The 18,951-nt window shown below is 46.3% G+C and overlaps 1 pseudogene; it reads left to right on the top strand.

The window, feature by feature from the left end:
• The first annotated feature begins 3 nt into the window (after positions 1-3).
• On the top strand, positions 4-17,867 carry LOC147002543 (uncharacterized; annotated as a pseudogene).
• Positions 17,868-18,951: the final 1,084 nt, after the last annotated feature.

The raw sequence follows: 18,951 nt of genomic DNA, 5'->3' as shown, positions 1-18,951 counted from the left end.
GGGATGGCGAGGGCCGAGGGGCGCGGGCGGGGGCGGCTCCCCGCCACCCGTCGCCCGGCCGCCCGGCCACGCGCGCGCGTCCCCCGGGCCCAGGCGGTGGGCTAGGAGGCGCGCGCGGCTCGGTGGCGCAGGGCCCTCCGCCGCTCCGAAGGATGCTCGGCGCGGGCGATGGCCGCCCCCCGCTTCGACTGTCCGCGGCCGCTGCTTCCCGGGCTCTCGGGCGGCGCCCGGGGACTGGCTGGCTGGGTCGAGAGTCGGGGTCCCCGAGTCGCGGGGCCGAGCTTAGAACGCGCGCGGCCGGCCTGCTGCCACCGTTCTGCACTGCGCGACGCCGGTCTGCGTCCGGACACTCGGGGCCCACACTGCCACTGGGGCCGCTGCTGCCGTTGCTGCCGCTGTTGCTGCTGCCACCAACGACGACCCGGGCTTGTCGCGGTCCCCGCCGCACAGTGAGTAACACATCGCGCACCGAGTGACTGAACTAAGAGCAAAACAACACGTGACTCTGCGTTACGCAGGCACACTCGCGCGGACGCCCCGCCCCGCAGCCCTGCATTGGCGCCGCGTTCCCCGACGGACAGCGAGACTAACCAATGAGGGTGAGGCGCGGGGGGGAGGCGGGCCGACACCGAGCTGCGTTTCCCGCCGTCCCCTCCCTCCCCCTCTCCGAGGCCCGGCCAGGGCTCGGCGGGGGCCGGGCCGGGCTCATTAATCAGGGGCTCGTTGTGGATGCGGGCGGGGGCGATGCCACCCAAGGCGGGAAGCCCGCCGTGGAGAAGGCGGGTGCGGGATTTGTGCTCCCGCCTCGCGCCCCACTAACTGGCCCCAGGCTTCCGCCGCGGAGGGGGAACAGGGGCGGGAGGTCGGATCTGGTGCGGGGCGGCGGTCGGACCCCAGCAGCCGGGGTGGGCGCGCGGCGCAGGGCGGTGCCCGCTGTGGGTGGCAGGCGCGCGGCCGGGCTTGTTTACGAGCGTCGTTGCCCGCGAGCTCCGAGTCGATGGCAGCTCGGTGCCCTTTCCCGGCGGCGAGCCGATCGAGGGGCGCCCCGGAACCCGCCCCACCCTCCGCAGGCGTCCGCCCCCGGCCGTGGGCTCTTTCCGGGGCGTCATCAGAGCCATTCACTTGTCAGGTTCCCGGGAAGTGGAAGTCGCCTGTTCTGGATGTAATAGGAGAGAGGAGGAGGGCGTGCTGGCGTAGGAAAATGCGGTTTCCATAGTGCCGGGAAAGGGCGGGCCTGGGCGGGAGCGGGGAGCTGGGAGCGAGTGCTGGCGGGCGTCCTCCCCACGGCCCCGCGCCCTCACCCTCCCGGCCCGCGCCCCAAACCGTGCTCACCCAGCACCCGGGCTATGGGCGGGCGTCGCCGAACCTAGGAGCGCGGCCGCGGGCACAGCGCCAAGCCAAAGATGCCCTTGAACTGCTGCTTTGAATTTCTCTATCTACGTGGCCTTTGTGACTTTCAAAGTCGAGGGCAAATAAGCACCTGCATGTCTTGTCTCCTGACAGCGTGAGGGCCGCTAGGAAGGGCAATGGTCCGCGTTCACAGAAGGCGGGCTTGGAAACCTGATCTGGAAGCATAAACAAAACAAACAAACCCTTGCCCATCTAGGGAGAAAGTATCTAAATGAAACAATTCATGACCAGAGTTTATTTTACAATTTAACCTTGGTTATTTTGTTCTGAGTCCTGGAAGTTCGCCGTAGAATGCCCTGCATAATTTACAAATCATTGTTGCAATTACAATGACATGTTTAAGAAAAATAATTGCACAGTGTGATTCTGAAGACCATAGATGCTTTACCCTTTGTGTAAACTGTGCCTTAAACACCCTAATGATGAATTTGTGCCAAGATAACCCAAGCAGATATTGAACCCGCTCTGTTTTTAGCGTGTATACGGCTATGATTATGATTATTGATGAATAGCAAAAGCTTGGGGAAAACCATCCATTAGTAAATATTATCATAAAATTAACCTCAAAAGGGTGTGTTGAATTGGGTCTTCCATTTTAAATTATACTCTTTAAAGGACCAGTAGATGCCACTGTTAGCGTCTCTACGTGTGCAAGGGTGTGTGACTACACACCCTTGCACGCACATCCCTCTATGTGCAAGCTGTGGTTGTGAGTGTGCCAAGCACACAGTCTTGTGGTCGCTGGCTTTTATGCCGCCTCTATCACCAAGCATTATCTCTAACCAGAAGAAACGTAACAACACGACAGGATTTTTATCTTGGAGCTCGAAGAAAATGTGGCTCGATTTTTATTGATTGTGATAATTTACATCCCACTTTATGAGACACATAAATGAGCCTGTGTGTTCTGTAACCTGAAATAGTGCAGGACAAGAGGCCACAGTGTCAGTACCCTATGCTTTTCTTTGAAAAAAAAAAAAAAAGCACCATTTTTGCCTTCTTTTTTTTATTCTGACTCTCAATACAAAATTAGATTTTTAGGAATACATTGAGTGCTGACGTCCTGTGTCCAGTGGAGCCTGGCCAGTAGCAGCTTTGTTTTCCTTGGGGCTGTGTTAATGTTACCTACCAGGGATCAGAAGCAGGTGACCTGTTGTGTGCTGCCCCAGTCACCAAGCTAGCAGCACAGGAGAGGTCAGGGGAGGTACCAGCTCTGTCAGTCATATCTGCTCTAGAAGGTGACAAGGTGACAGGCCTCTCTCTTTACAACAAGGTGCTTGTTATTCTTCAGCCCTGGAAGCTCCAAGGGCAAAGGCAGAGAGGCTCCCACTCTATTAGAGAGCAAGCGCCCACCCTCGGAGCAACCTGCTTTCTCTCCTTCCTGCTGCCAGATAAGCTGCTTATTTACTGGAAGCCGGTTGTGTATCTTGGGATTTTCCAACTGTTCTCTCATACTTTTTCAGTACTAGTCAGCTCCTAACATCTGTCCACGTGCTGTGCTCACGGGGACTGGGTGCCATGTACCTGGCCTGTTGCCAGTAAACAGCCTGGCTGCAGCTTTTCCTCCTGCCTTTTGATCTTTTCCTTAGAATCCTTCTTTTCCTTTCACAGCTGACAAATGGCCTTAAGGTTTTGTTTGGTTAGTTTTTGATTGTTTTGAGTGAGACAGAGTTTCTCTGAATAGCCCTGGCTGTCCTGGAACTCACTCTGTGGACTAGAGTAACCTCTAGGTCAGAGATCTGCCTGCCTCTGCCTCCTGAATGCTAGGATTAAAGGTGTGTACCACAGCTGTTTACCAAAGAAGATATGGGATTTTATTTTTAATATAAATTCATGTAATTTTGCTTCCTTTATTAAAAATAGCCTTTCAGGAATAAGTTAAGTATTTTCATTAAGTTCTTAATTGTATAAATAGGTAAAATGAATTTAAAATCCATGATATAAATACTATTACCAAAATGAATCATAGATTTTTTTCATATAGAAAAGCTAGTATATAGAAAAGCTAGGAGGAAAGTATAAAGTTTTAAAGTTTTTCTTTAATTCTTTATGCATAATGTGTCTGACAGGATTTTATGTCTAAGTTAACTCTGAAAGCTGACTAAGCAAATTGTCAAGTGGACTGCTACATGGCCAGTGTGAATAGCCCTCACTTAAAATGTGTTCCAGGAAGCCTAACAATAGTTTATGTTGGCAAGTCTGTTTCCCCTTTAGAAAGGATGGCATAGTTGGCCCTGTTACACTGCCCTCAGTCACTTAGTTCACAAGTATATTCAAAACACTTGCATTTCTGATGAATGAACCTTGAGCAGACTTTTGCCCATCTAGGATTAATAGGGAAACTTACTGCATTTAATGAGCTCCCCCTCGCATCTCTTTGCTAGTATGTTTCAACTGAAATTACACAAGAATTTTGTAATATGTGAACTCTGTGTTTGCAACAGGATAACTTCTCGGCAAGAATGTAACTGTTGTCTACCCCACTCAGTATCTGTGCTTGGAAGTGCCAACAGCTCAACAATCAGAACGTGTAAAAACTCAGCAGGCAAAAACAGGTGAAGCTCTATAAGTTCAAGGTCAGCCTAGTCTACTCACAGCCCAGTCATGGCTACTTAGTGAGACCTTGTCTCAAAAATGAAACAAACAAAAGAGGAGAAGGAGGAGGAGGAGAAGGAAGGAAGGAAGGAAGGAAGGAAGGAAGGAAGGAAGGAAGGAAGGAAGGAAGGAAAAGAGTTTATGTGAATGAGTATACAGTGATTGTATTATTTCATTAGACACTGTAATAGCTTTCCACCTTAGTATTCATTCTGTCCATTAAAAATGTTGATTCAACAGTCCTGATAGTCCTAGGCACTAACTCAAGGATGGTTTTCTAAAATAAAGGCTTACTGAATGCTACAACCACCATAACTTATAAAGTAAGAACTGCCTTCTCCTGGGTCCACACAGTGGATGCCAGTGACATTAAGAATGTCTCTGAAAGCCGGGCGTGGTGGTGCACGCCTTTAATCTCAGCACTCGAGAGGCAGAGGCAGGTGAATTTCTGAGTTCGAGGACAGCCTGGTCTACAAAGTGAGTTCCAGGAGAGCCAGGGCTACACAGAGAAACCCTGTCTCGAAAAACCAAAACAAAAAACAAAAAACAAGAACAAAAACGAATGTCTCTGGAAAAAAAAAAAAAAAGAATGTCTCTGAAGTGACACAGCTATGTTTTCTGAAGGAGAAATAGGGACAGCTGGGAGTGACCTTCTGCAAGTCCCTGAGCCTCCAGAGAGCAAGATCAAATTGTGCTCTTTGCTCTGTGCTATGGATCAGGAGCAAGCAGTTGACCTGGGCTCCAGAAGTAACAGACATAGCCAGCTGCCTCCTGCCAGGTGTCCCAATGTTTGGTGAAATTGTGTCTCACTCCAAAACCTGCCATGTCCCTACAACCATTAGCGGGCTGCTTCTAGAGTCTGTATTGTAAGGTTGTTTTTAAAACCCAGCCTAAGGATATCTATCTCGGGAAATGTGACTGGCTCTTACCCACACTGCCACCCACTGGCGACATCTTTTTCTAAGGCGCCCAGTGAGCACAGCTGCACCTCTGCTGGTGCCTCAAGGGTTGTTTCATGAAATTACTTCCCACCTACCACACATTGGCTTTGCTGAGACCCTGAAGGATGGCAGTTAAATGTGATTTAAGATGTAACAGAGAAGCATCGGTGCAGAGGACAGAGTAACAGGTGAGGAGGGACGTGATCAAGGCCTTCTGGGAGCAGACCAGCAACTGTGGAACGAATCTGAGCACATACAGCACCATAGGGTGCAAACTATCTATTAACAACAATTTAAAGTTTTGGAAAACAAACCAGCACAAGAAATCAAGAACTTAAACTCAGGATTATGCTATGCTTGCTAGATAACATCAAAGTGAACTTCCCCTACATTGGCCATTCAACTTCAGATGCTTTGCAGAATAAGCCAGTGTCACATAGAAAATTTTCAAAATGAAAATTTTTAAAAAAATATATGAGTGGGAAAGAAAATAGAATATGAATGACAAGTGTCAGTCACAAGTGTGCGACTGTGTTTCTGAGTAAAATAGTTAGAATTGTGTGCTAATGACTCCTTAGCTCATTCTGAATATGCAACCTTTTTTTTTTCTTTTGATTACTTGGTCTCAGTTTAGACCATGTTGGATTCTATTTTATGCTGCAATATAATGGCAATAGGAAGATCAGTGGTCTGTTTAGAGAGAGCTATTATTTGCCTAGAAGGAAGGATCCCAAAGGCTTGATTGATGTGTGTACTGCCAATCACATCCTTGAGATTCTGCATTTAAAACAAAAGCTGGCATACAGTATCAATAACAGTAATTGGGTCTGGAGAGATGGTTCAGTGGTTAATAGCACTTTCTGCTTTTCCAAAGGGCCATAAGAGATGGTTCACAACTGTCTACACAGCTCTGGGGAATCCAATGCCTCTTCTAACCTCTGAAGGCACTCAAATACACGTGACATTCACTCAGACACACACACACCCAGAGATAAACTAAATATTAAAAAATATAATACCAGGCGTGGAGAGACTGCTCAGTGGTTAAGGGCACTTTCTGCTCTTGCAGAGGACTTGAGTTCAGTTCTCAGCAACTACATGGAGGTTTACAGCTACCTGTAACTCCAGTTCCTAGGGATATAACACCTTCTGACCTCCACAGCACCAGACAGGCATGTAGTGCACATAGATATGTGCAGAGGACATTCGCACATGCATATAAAAATAAATCTTAAAAATGCATCAGAAACAGTAAACGCATAAGAGTGTCACATTCTCTTAAGCTCTCACCTTTCTTACTCTCATCTCTAGCTCTCCTTCCCCCCTCCCCTTCTTGCCATGTGGCCGTGGCCAGCCTCTCTCTTTCTTTTACTCTCTCTCTCTCTCTCTCTCTCTCTGTCTTTCTACAATAAAGCTCTAAAACAAAACAACAACAACAACAACAACAACAAAAGTGTCACATTGTTGTGCTCACCCTGACTCATGGCCCTTAGCATATTCAGAGGAAATTTAAAATTCCATCCTCCGAAATGTAGATGTTATAAGTATATGATTCTTGGTCAAGAGGGAACTCAGCTGGTGTCTTTTAATTACTGGATACAGAATTCCCATCTGTCTGTCCTATGACTCCACATATTCATAAAAGATTAAACAAGAGAATTTGGGCTGGGGATGTAGCTCAGTAGTGAAATGTTGACCAACATGGGTGGAACCCTAGGCTGCAACCAAAAAGAAAACAAAGCCATTTAGCTCTTCACACATGTCTTATACATGGCAACTTCCTTCTTGGGGTTTTAGAGGCCACACCGATGCTGCTGGGCTAAAAAGAGAATTACACGTTGATCCTATCTTAACGTGTTCTTCACTATGGAGTGGAATAGTGCCTATCCTGTAGGTTCTGAATTTGAACATTTGGAAACCCTGTTATGCATTGTAATTAAAAAACAAAACAAAACAACAACAAACAAACACCCGAGATGTACTGTGACTTGTTTGACCTTTATCTGGGTGAGTGCAGCAGCGCAGCACAGTAGGGGTTCAGGATGACACCCATGTCCTGAAGTATGTGTGTTAGAAGGGATTGACGGACAAGCTATTAGTGTATCTTCAACTCAGATCATAAAAATCAGCCAACACTAAGCGCCTAAGCATGCCGTGGGTATCTGTGGAGCCTCATTGTTTACAATGATCCAGAATGCATGTCTTTGCCTCTGAACTCTTCTGCCTCCATAAGGTTTATGGGGATAAGGACTTCTGTTTTTATAAGCATCTTTAGTTGTGACATAGAATTTGAAAACAGAAATTGTCACATGTTATTACAACATCGTCTGGTCTTTTCTCAACTGTAGTTTAATTCCTGATACTGTAATTTTAGCCCTTCCTCTCAGAGCAAATGGTTTCTATCTTTCTTTTCCATTTGTTTTTCTTAAGGCCATACTTTATGTATATCTATTAAAAACATAATAGAATGATTTGATGTGGTTCTAATCCTTAAGCGTAGAGAGTTTCATTGTCAGCATTCATATTAGAATCCACAAAGATTCCAGGAAAAGGCAATATAATGATGATACAAGTTACAATGATGAAACAAATGTGGGGTATGACAGAGCGGGCTGAGGCCCCAGCCCTCCACCAGCCATGGCAGGAGATTCTGCAACTTTGAGACTTTCCTGGGCTACACGGTGTGATTCAGTCTCAGAACACAAATCAACACACAAAACAAAATGAGAGAGAGAAAGAAGGAAGGAAGGAAGGAAGGAAGGAAGGAAGGAAGGAAGGAAGGAAGGGAGAGACAGAGGGAAAAGAAGGAAGGAGGGAGGCTAACCTACATCCTAGTTAAATAGATTTTCCTTTTGAAGAAATGTGTATGTAACAAAAGGGAAAAATGCAACCAAGTGGGAAGAAAAATTGTGGCAACTTTGAAGACAAATCTTGTTTTACATGCATCTCTTTTTTCCTTATCACATCAGTATCAGACTTTGAGCATGTAATGTTTATTGGTTTGGAAGCTGGCTGGATCTATCTTCAGTAATGTGGCTTCAAAGAGGTGTCTGTAGCTATCAGCCCATACTGTGAGGACACTTCCAACTCATACAGAAGCTGGTGCAGAAGGCAGCTGAAGAGTAAAGTATTATATAGTATGTTCAGATCAGAGGGTCGGCCCTATGTGTGTGACTGGCATTATATTCCCTGCCCTTCCTGCCCAGATGTTTCTTCAACAAAACAAATTCACTGCCATCAGCTTCTCTGATCATTTTCTTTACGTCTGAAATAAGTTTGCTCTTCCCATCTAAACTGAGGTCTGCTAGCCCTTGTGTGGCTATCACAGGAGATGAACCCATTTCTCTTAAGCCCTGGTGGATTGCAGTTTCAAACAGAATTGTGAGAGTTAACCAAGAGTGCCCATTTCACAATGAGTGCAGCCAAACTCAGGTCCTTTGAGCTAATACCTGTTTTTCAAGTTAGGAGCTGACCATCTCGCAGAAAAAGGAGACTGTAAGTGAAGTCTGTAAATGTCCCTTCATGCTAAATCAAGGGTTAGGAACTCTCTTGCCCTTTGTGTCTGGTTGATTTTTAGACTGCCTCTGCCCTCTTGGACTGTGGTACCAGGAACTATCTGTGTAGTTCACAGTTGTACTTGACATGATCGTGAGTTATGAGGTCTGGCAATGAAGTTGTACAGACCTAAGGACAGAATGAATCTTGTCAGACTTATCAACCACAGTGGTGCTCAGTGGTCCCTCACACAGTCTCTTCACATCTATAGCTGTGCCTCTGGGTAGTGTCCCAAAATTCCAGGAATTTTCTGGGTCTCCCAGGTCTCTTGATCTCCCAGATGCCTCAGTCCTCCCCACCCCCAACTCCAGGTATTTTAGTTCCTCAGGTGTCTTGGATCTCTCAGGTCTCATGGTCTTATCAAATACCCTGGCCCTTCTCTTTCTCTTAGTTCCCAGGTCTCTCAGTCCTTCGGGTCTCTTAGATCTTTCAGGTATGTTGATGCTGCCAGGTCTCTTGACCCATCAGATTTCTTGCTCTCCCCCTCCGGTCTCTTGATTCTCAGATTTCTTGGTTCTCCCAGGTCTCTTAGTCCTCCAGGACTTTTGGTCTCCTAGCCTTTTGGTGTCCCAGATCTCTTGCCCTCCAAGAATCTTGGTCCCCTCAGTCTTTCAGTCCCTCCAGGACTTTTGGTCCTCCCAGGTCTCTTGGTCCTGCTGAGTCTCTCAACTCCCACTTGTCCCCTGGGTAAAGCAGAGACATAAAGGAGGCTGACAATCCTTCAGTCATTACCAGGGTAGTGTGGACAGGAAACTACACTCCCAGATGAAGTCTTTCTCAGGGTGGAGACCAGTCTTGCTCATTTTCCATTCAATACATGCTATTGCCTGGGGTGCCTTCCTGCATGGGTAGCAGCTACCATCCTCTGCCCTCTGTACTTGCTTGGAATTACCGGAGCCCCGGCAAGTCTGAGCTTTCTGGTCCAAATTGCTGGTGTTCCTTGACATTGTCAAATTCTCAGTAACTCATCTCCCTGTAAAGAATGCAGAATGGCATGTTAGACCCCACTGGTGCCTTAGGATGGGTAGAATCTAGAGGGTGGCCCATAGCAAATCTGCAGTTCACAAGATCAGAAGGACAATTGTTAAGTCTAAACTCAACCCTGCTCTACAGGGAAAGTCCTGGGGTTGGAAAGCTGGCATTTTACTGCATTGAAAAGCAACACAGGACCTTCCATGAGTGTAGGTAGTGGCACCAGAAGACATATTGAAGACACTTTGAAGATGGATCCCCGTCTTCCTTCACAGAAGTAACAAATGAACAAAGTAAGCTACATAGGAAAACATGCCACCGTGAAACTTAGGGGAAAAGACAGGGATCTTTTAAAACAGAGGAAAAGAAAGAGGTAAATGGTAAAGGAGAAGACGCTGCTGCTGGTGCCCAGGATGAGCACTGATTTCATGATAATGAGAGGAAAGCATCCAAGACCCCAGCAGAGGAGCAGGCACAGGAATCTCAGGCAGGAAAGACACCTGGAGCTTTTGTTCTGTCTCGTCTTGAGACTCGCCCTCAAAGGACCTTCCAGGATCCCCCACACACTCCACCAAGGTTGTTCTATGTTTGCGGATTATAATTTGGACTTAAAAAAAAAAACTAGAAAGCCTTGGGGCAGGGTTGGAGAAATGGCTCAGTAATTAAGGACACACTTGCTATAATTCCAGAAGGAGAGAATCCAGCTCCTGTATTACGTGCTCACAGCTATCTGTAACTAAAGGGAATCACACTCCCTCTTCTGGTGTCAGTGGGCATGTGTGTGTGTGCGCGCACGCACACACACACACACACACACACACACGCACACACACACACACACGCACACACACACACACACGCACACACACACACGCACACACACACACACACACGCGCGCGCACACACACACATCAAATAGATCTTTTAAACAAGAAAGTGGCCTTTATGTAGTTATATAAAAGGTCACTTAAGTCAGTCTGTAAGCACCCTCTGGATCTCTAGCATTTCACATTCATGCACTTGGTAACTGCTGACATCTTTTTGTGTCTCATCCCCTGAATGTAAAGCACTCTGTGGGGGACATTATAAAAGAAAAGTCTCTGTGTGACAATGGCATGTGCATATCCAAGACCCAGGGACTTGCTTTGTGAAAACTCCCAGAAGACGAGCCCTACACTGAAACTCTCCATCCTTACTGGGTACTTTTCAACAACTAAAGTTCCTGTCAACAGACACAATGCTCACACAGAGAAATGGGATTGCTTGGTGTTAATTCTGCACCTTCGATTTCCCTGCATAATGAAAATTACTTTTAGTGAGTGTGCAAGTTGCAAACCCCGCCAGCAGCACAGGCTGAGAAGTTCTCTTCCTGGCTTTGAGGTATCCTTTGCTTTGTGACATGCATGTTCCCAGTTCCTTGCTTGTGTCTCCACTTTCTTTAAGCGACCTTTTGATGAGCATCAATTCCTACTTACATTTAAATTTCTTACCTTTCCTTTTGGATTTTGGAATATCTCTTTTGGTTGCATGTCTGTTTTCATCTCCCCATCATGAACTTCCTCCCACATTCCCTCTCTCTGTATTTGAGAGAGGTGTGTTTAGTATATCACAGGCACCTCTATAAAATTTTTGTGTCCATGGCATGGTGATAGCTTCAATTCACTTTTCTTACCCCACTTCTGGAAGCTGTTTTTGAGTGTGTGGTTTCATGTTGTGTGACTTTGAGCCTCCCTGGTGTGTCGGGTCTTCAAGGTCAGCTTCCTTGTCTCTTTCCTTCCCTCGGATGACATCCTTGTTTTTCAGAGGCCAATGTGCCATGTTCTTAAACAGCTACATACGTAAAGATAACCTTCTCCATCTACAGGAACCTCTTAGACTATCAGTTAACTCTTTTCCCAGTGTGATTAGAACTCATTTGACACATTTAATGAGCCACCTCTTGAGGACTGCAATAAATTTAGAAACGTTGGACATCTTTAAAAACACTGAGTCCCCTACCCACAGACCTGGCACATTTCCCAGTCCACTTAGGAGATTTTCAACTTTCTTCATATAAACTTCTGTAATTTTGCCTATAGAGGTCTCAAGCATATTTGGTTAGATTTCTTCCTAGCACTTTTTACCCCTTGGTCCTCTTGTCATTTCTATCTGAATACAAAACTTCATTTTTTTAAAAGGTAAAATTGTCATTGCTCGGGGAGACACAGTGATTCTTTGTTCAACCTCATATTTTAAATTCATGGGGCAAGGAAGAGTGGATCTTAGAAATACTGGGGAAATGCCATTGTTCTTAGGTCTTTGTTCCTTTGGTTCCTCAATGAACCTCATCTTACTCCCAGACTAGAACCAATAACACAGTACAAGGGCAGAGCCTTCTTTGTGTGTGTGTGTATGTGTGTATGTGTGTGTGTATCCCTGTGTATGCACATGTATGTGGCGTACTGTGCAGGTAGGTGTGTGTGTCTGTGTGTGTGTGTGTCTGTGTGTGTGTGTGTGTGTATGTATCCCTGTGTATGCACATGTATGTGGCATCTGTGCAGGTAGATGTGTGTGTGTGTGTGTGTGTGTGTGTGTGTGTATCCCTGTGTGTATGCATATGTATGTGGAATACTGTGCAGGGGTGTGTATCCCTGTGTGTATGCACATGTATGTGGAATACTGTGCAGGTGTGTGTGTGTGTGTGTGTGTCTGTGTGTGTGTGTGTGTGTGTGTGTATCCCTGTGTGTATGCACATGTATGTGTGTGAATATAGGCAGAAGGTCAATGACAGGCATTCTCAATGTTCTCTTTTCACCTTATTTGAGACAGAATCTCTCACTGAACCAGGAGCTCACAGCTTCATTTAACTTGGCTCTCCAGTGAATTGGTGGTGTGGGTGGGTGGGTCCTCTTGTCTCTTCTTCTCCAGTGCTGAGGTGACAGGATTACACTGTTACTCCTGGCTTCTTTCCTATTAATTACTTTATTTATTCACTTTATATTCCGACCGCAGCCCTCTCCCTCGTCTCCTCCCAGTCCCACCCTTACAAATCCCTCACCACATTACCCCTTCCTCTTCTTCTCAGAGAAGGGGAAACCCACCTCATCCCGCTCTGCACCTGCACACGGGGGTCAGCATTTGTCTGCTGGATGTCAGTCTCTGTGCCTTGGCAGTCTTGCTCGCCCTTGGGCACGTGGGTCTACTGTTAATCTTTCCTCTGAGCCTGGCTCCTGTATCTGGCCACACAGATGATCCAGTCACTATGATAATAAAAACATGGCCTGGCATCTTCTTTTATACCTTACATGCTAGCCAGTGTCACAGAAAACATAGTCCATGCATTTTTTTCCAGAAGCGAAAGATCAGAGGCTTTTGCATACTTGTGTGTGTGCAGGTACGCATGGAGGCCAGAGGCCAGACTCAGGCACCAGTCCTCTCTGCCCTCCAACTTAAAATTTGTTTTAGATATCTCAAATTGGCTTGGGATCCACTGATTAGAATAGCTTGGCTTACGTGCAAGACCCCAAGGAGCCACCTGTCTCCACCTCTCCAGTACTGGTATTACAAGGGCATGCCACCCTGATGGGTTGTTTTATGTAGGTCCTAGAGGAGCTAACTCAGGGCCTTGTAGTTACAAGGTTATCACTTCTCCAGACAAGCTACTGCCCCAGTCCTCAAATATCTGCACTCAGTCTTTCAATCTAGGCAACGGTGTATTTATTTAATAGTATTTTTTACTTAGAAAGAACATAATACTTTATGTGTATCATTTAAATAGAACTTATACTAGTGCTAAGCCACACTAACAGGTAGCAATACTAAATGGAACATATTTAACAAAGTTACTTTTAAAAAGAAAGAAAGAAAATCTTAAAAGGGCAAAAGGTACACTCAACACATTGTATATAAATGGGTGATAACTTGCGAAACAAATTCTTTGTAAATCTTCCTTCCCTTATCTGCAGACCAAAGTCATGTGACTCCCTGGAGGGAGAGGGCTGAGACTGAGGGCTTCCTATTGTTACTCCTGTGTAGTCAGAGATCCACACCAACTACAAGGCACCCCAACAAGTGTTGTGCTGGAATGCACAACCCTGATATCCCCGTGAGGCTGCCTTCACCCCAGAAGTCACACTCCGTGACTCACTACATGGACTGAAGGTGAAGTTTCACAACATGAACAAACAGGACAACGTGCAGAGGCTACTGCATGAATGGGTCAATGCAGGGCATGGCTTTGTTACCTCTGGGTTGTTACAGCTTTGCTTGACTTTCAGAACTCTCTCAAGTCCTTACAAACTTAGGTTCTGTGACAAAGTCAGCAGAACATCCGCTGAAGCCAAGGACAACTACAAAGTGGCATACACATCTTGGTTTCCCACTACTCTGTCCCTTTAGCCTCCCCTGAGTGAGGTGACATCATTCTGTTTCATTCCCCTTCTCTTCTCAGGGAGATGTAGCTCGGCCTGAGCTCAGCCCCGCAGCAGACTGCAGACAATCAGGAAAATGCTCCATCTCATGTTGCCTTCTCCCACCTGCCCAGGAAGAAAGCCAAGGTCTTGTAGATATGCACATCCATGGAAGTGGGCCTGTCCTCTCTGGAGGCTTTCATCACAGCTTCCTCCAGCTACCTCCTGCCTGACTTAGCAACTGTAACCCCACAGGTAGTGGCAGGTAGTGACTTCCTACTGTATCTTGTTGCCATCTTCCCATCTCACCACCACGATGGACTTCTCCAAGGTCCTGAACCCAGCAGCGCTTCTCCAGTCTTGCAGGTTTGGGTTCGTAGTTCAAGGGTCAGATGCATACAGGAATAATGATTCCCCAGGTGCTGAACAGCAGAGGGTGTCCTACACACTGCCAAATGGCTCCCCGAAAGTGCTTTCCCAGCTGTGTGTGAGAATGCCCCTCTCTCCATCCCCTCACTTCAAGGCTTCAGTAGTGAGAGTTGCGCCTTGCGACACATCATCTGCTCTTCTCTAGTTGTCGACAACGCCAGGTGTTCTCAGCTGAGAAGGCACATGTGTCTCTTCTCTCCTCTACCTACCCCTTTAGGTTTAGAAAAGGTTTGTCTTTCTGCATATGTGTGTACCTGTGTGAATTTATATGCACTGCCTGTATGCAGGTGCCCATGGAGACCCTAAGAGGACACTGAGTGCATGCAGACTGCAGTTAAAAGTGTTGGTGAGCTTCTTTGTGGATGCTAAGAACTTAGGTCCTCTGCAAGAACAGCACATGCTCCTAACCACTGGGCATCCCTCAGACCAATCACTGCAAGTGCACACTCTTTTCTTGGTTTGCTAATCTTTCCTCACATGTGTGGTAAACTCAGCTGTCATAGATTATCACCATGCCTCCATGCTACATACACGCCAAGTGTGTTTATGAACTTAGGCCAATTTCAATGTTGTTTATTTCATGACTTAACCTAAGAAAATTTCTTAGTGGAAGTGAAAAGTGTTCTCTATTTTCCATTAACATTTATTCAGTGGACCTGCACACGTCTAGATTTCTTATGTACTCAAATATAAGGATTGTATATATTTTCCTATAATTCATTCATTTTATTCTTTGATGTTCTTATTTTGCTAACTTATATATAAAAAAAAATCTAAATCTTCCTGTCTAAAGGACATAAAGGGACAAAGAGTGGAGCAGAGACTGAAGGGAAGGCTATCCAGAGACTGCCCCACTAGGGAACCATCCAATATGTAGACACCAAACCCAGAGACTATTGCTGAACCAAAGTGTACACATGGAGGGACCCATGGTTCCAGCTGCACATGTAGTAGAGGATGGCCTTGTCAGGCATCAGTGGAAGGGAAGGCCCTTGGTCCTGTGAAGGCTCGATGCCCCAGTGTAGGAGAATGCTAGGGTAGTGAGGGGAGAGTGGGTGGATGGGGGAACATTCTCATAGAAGCAGAGGGGTGGAGATGTGGAATAGGGGGATTGTGGAGGGGAGACTGGGAAGGGGGATAATGTTTGAAATGTAAATAAATAAAATAACCAGTAAATTAAAAAAGAAGAAGAGAAAATTAATTTTAGCTCCCAGTTTGAAGGGATGCAGTGTCATGGTGGCCATGGTGCAACAGAAGGAATCTGAGACCACTGGCTACATTGTGTTCACAGCCAGGGAGCAGAAGGTTGGTCTCAGTTCCTTTTCTATTCTTTTCCCTTTATTCACTCAGCCTGCAGGATGAAGCCTGTACTCATTTTTGTGGCTGTGCAATGCTTCACTCTACAAAGTCCCCTAATTACTTACCATCTTCTTTTGATATAGATTTAGCCCAATTCCAGTCTCTGCTCCTATTAAAATACCTGCTTGCCCCATGCACATGCAGGTAGCACTCCACGGACTCAGTGGGCATTTTTTTTTATTTAATTTTTTTTTTTTGGTTTTTTGAGACAGGGTTTCTCTGTATAGCCCTGGCTGTCCTGGAACTCACTTTGTAGACCAGGCTGGCCTCGAACTCAGAAATCCGCCTGCCTCTGCCTCCTGAGTGCTGGGATTAAAGGCGTGCGCCACCACTCCCTGCCATTTTCTTTTTAAAGAGGGCAAACACTTGAAGTTGGGAAAGGAAAGTGTGTATGAGCAGGAGCATAAGGCAGGAATGGGTAGGAAGGGCTCCAAACACATCACACCCACATATGAACATTCAATAAAATATGTTTTAAAATAGCTATAAGGAACATTTCTGAACATAACTGTTTTTTTCGCCTTTTATTGAAAATAGATTTTTTTCATACAATATATTCCAATTTTAGTTTCTATTCCTCTACTCCTCCCAGTTTCCCCCCACCTTTCCTTCCCTCTCTTCCAGGTCCACTCCCATTCTGTCTCTCATCTAAGATACGACAATCAAACATGACAAAATTATATATAATATTATATTATTATATATATAATATAATATAATATATAATATATATATATATTCCAACTTCGACATGGTAGTTTTTGCTTCATCATTATATATATGATGAAGCAAAAACTACCATGTCGAAGTTGGAACGCAACCCAACAGGAGGAGGAAAAGAGTCCCAAGAGCAGACACAAGAGTCAGGGACTCACTCGCTGAACATAACTTCCAATTAAGTAAAATAGTAAACATCTGCTGATACTGAATACTTCCCCAGATCCAGAGGAAAACGTCAATAACAGTGGCCTTATATGTGAAAGTCCATTGCTTGCACTTGATAGTGGTAGAAATAATATGTCTGCAAACCCTCTATCTCATCCCTCCTCCCCCTGCTTCTATGAGGGTGCTCCCCCACTGGCCCATGAACTCCTGCCTCACTGCTCTAGCATTCTCCTATCCTGGGGCATTGAGCTTTCAGAGAACCAAGGGCCTTCCCTCCCATTGATGTTAGATAAGGCCATCCTCTGCTTCATATGTACCTGTAGTAATCCTCTCTTCTTTAAGTTGCTTTCATCAGGCACTTTGTCACATCAAGGAGAAAAGCGACTGATAAACTCTGTGCTAAACTTGGTGGCAAGGACTCAGAATGGCCTCTCTCTGCAGGGTTCTAGGGAGAAGGGATTCATGAGCAGCAGCAATAGCTTGTCACCTTGGACAGTTTGACTCCCCTATTCTGAGGACCTGAGTAATGGATGAATTATCTGTGACCTGTCCAGAGACGGTGAGGGGAGGTGGGACTCTCCAGGAAGGTAACTCCTGAGGAAGGTGTGAGAGAAATTTGCTATCTCCTAGGCTCAGTTGAATGTTAGGGCTTTGGGAATGGAGGGTAGCCAGAACCTCTGAGGGTGTATTGTAGGGGGATTGGTAGAGCCAAGGACACAAGGAAGACACCATGAGAGATGGGGCCCTTGTTAGATCCCTGGCCTCGGGCACCAAGGTCACTGCTGAGCCTTTCTGCCGTGGCCACAAGCTCTATTTTAGGTTGCATCCACATAGAGTTAGAGTTGGCCACTGGGAGGAACATGATGAGCCTGTGAGTGTCCTCAGCTGGCTCCTGCGACTCCAGGTCAGGCAGCAAGCTGTACTTCCTGAAGGAAGCAGCTGGAAGTCTCTCAGTGACTTTTAAAGTCGTGTTCAGGCATAATACTCTCCAATTACCAACCTGGTAATATAGATTAATTTGTCTTTTAGGGAAATGGAAGCAATTAATGGAATGAGACAGTGCTGTGAATACTCCATACACCACGGCTGGAGCGAGACATGGGGGTCAGACCAGAGAGTGTGTCCGGGCCTCATGGTCCCCTCCTCTCACTACTCATCAGCTCTCTGGACCCTACAGAGCTCTCCCTTCTCACACAGCTCCCCTAGGAGGCTCTTAGCCTAGTTCTGTGCCACAGGGACCCTGGTTTAAGCCCCGAGTCACATAGAGCTCCAATGCCTCCTTCAGATACAGTAGTGAAACCTCTTGTGCTGTGCACAGAAACACCTCACACCAATATCCCATGCACCTCAGTATGGTCCTTCTGGTGAGGACCAAATTGACCCTGATGGGTGAGTTTTGGATTTCTCATAATTTCCTCTTCTCAACAAAGAGAAGAGTCTGCTGTATCCATACGTAAACTCGTCTTCTGACAAGAGTGGTGTATTAGTCAGGGTTCTCTAGAGTCACAGAACTTATGGGTAGTCGCTATATAGTAAAGGAATTTTTTGATGACTTACAGTCTGTCGTCCAACTCCCCAACAAAAGTCAGCAGCAGCTGTAAATGGAAGCCGAATGATCTAGCAGTTGTTCAGTCCCACAAGGCAAGCAGGCAAAGAAGAGAGGATCTTCCTTCTTCCAACGGTCTAGGGTAGCTCTCCAGCAGAAGGTGTGGCCCAGATTAAAGGTGCGTATCACCACACCTGGATCTGGGACTTGCTTTGTCCCAGATGGCCTTGAACTCAGAGCTCTCCTTGCCTTAAGGAGATCTTAAAGAACTTCCCAATCCCAGTGAACCCCCAGCTTCATCTCCTGGGGTTCACAGCCACTGTGCCTCAAGGTCTCCTTGCCAAGATCCAGGTCGGAAACTTGTATCTCCCAGCCTCAAGATCAGGATCACAGGTGAGCCTTCCAATTCTGGATTGTAGTTCATTCCGGATATAGTCAAGTTGACAACCAGGAATAGCTACTACAAATGGGAACCCAGATCACAGGGATCTAACCTCCTTAGCTAACCTCCTATGCTACAGACTAGTGGGGGATCTGCCTCCTCGTTCTCTAGTCAGCAGCGGGAAGAGCAGGGAGGTGGCACAGTAGTTCATCAGAGACTTGTACAGGCTGCACTTGGTACAGGCTACATCACTTCTTCTAGCAGGCTGGTGTCCAGGATGCTTCATGAACAGGAGAGGCAGACTTCTTCCAACACAAGCAAGTTCGATGACAGACAGCAGTCATGGAAGTTGCGTCTCTACTCTATGGATCCTGCTGGTGCTGGAAGATACAGACCAACCCCTGGATTGAGGCACATAGATTGAGGATCTGGCTCCTTTACTCAGATCCATTAAGTAGAGGATATGAGAGGTGATTCTTGACATACAG

This window comes from Mus caroli, unplaced genomic scaffold (genome assembly GCF_978045245.1).
Source record: "Mus caroli unplaced genomic scaffold, Mus_caroli_1 scaffold_10, whole genome shotgun sequence".
NCBI classification, from domain to species: Eukaryota; Metazoa; Chordata; class Mammalia; order Rodentia; family Muridae; genus Mus; species Mus caroli.
Note: the sequence above shows the minus strand (reverse complement) of the source record. Positions and strands in the feature narration are given on the sequence as shown.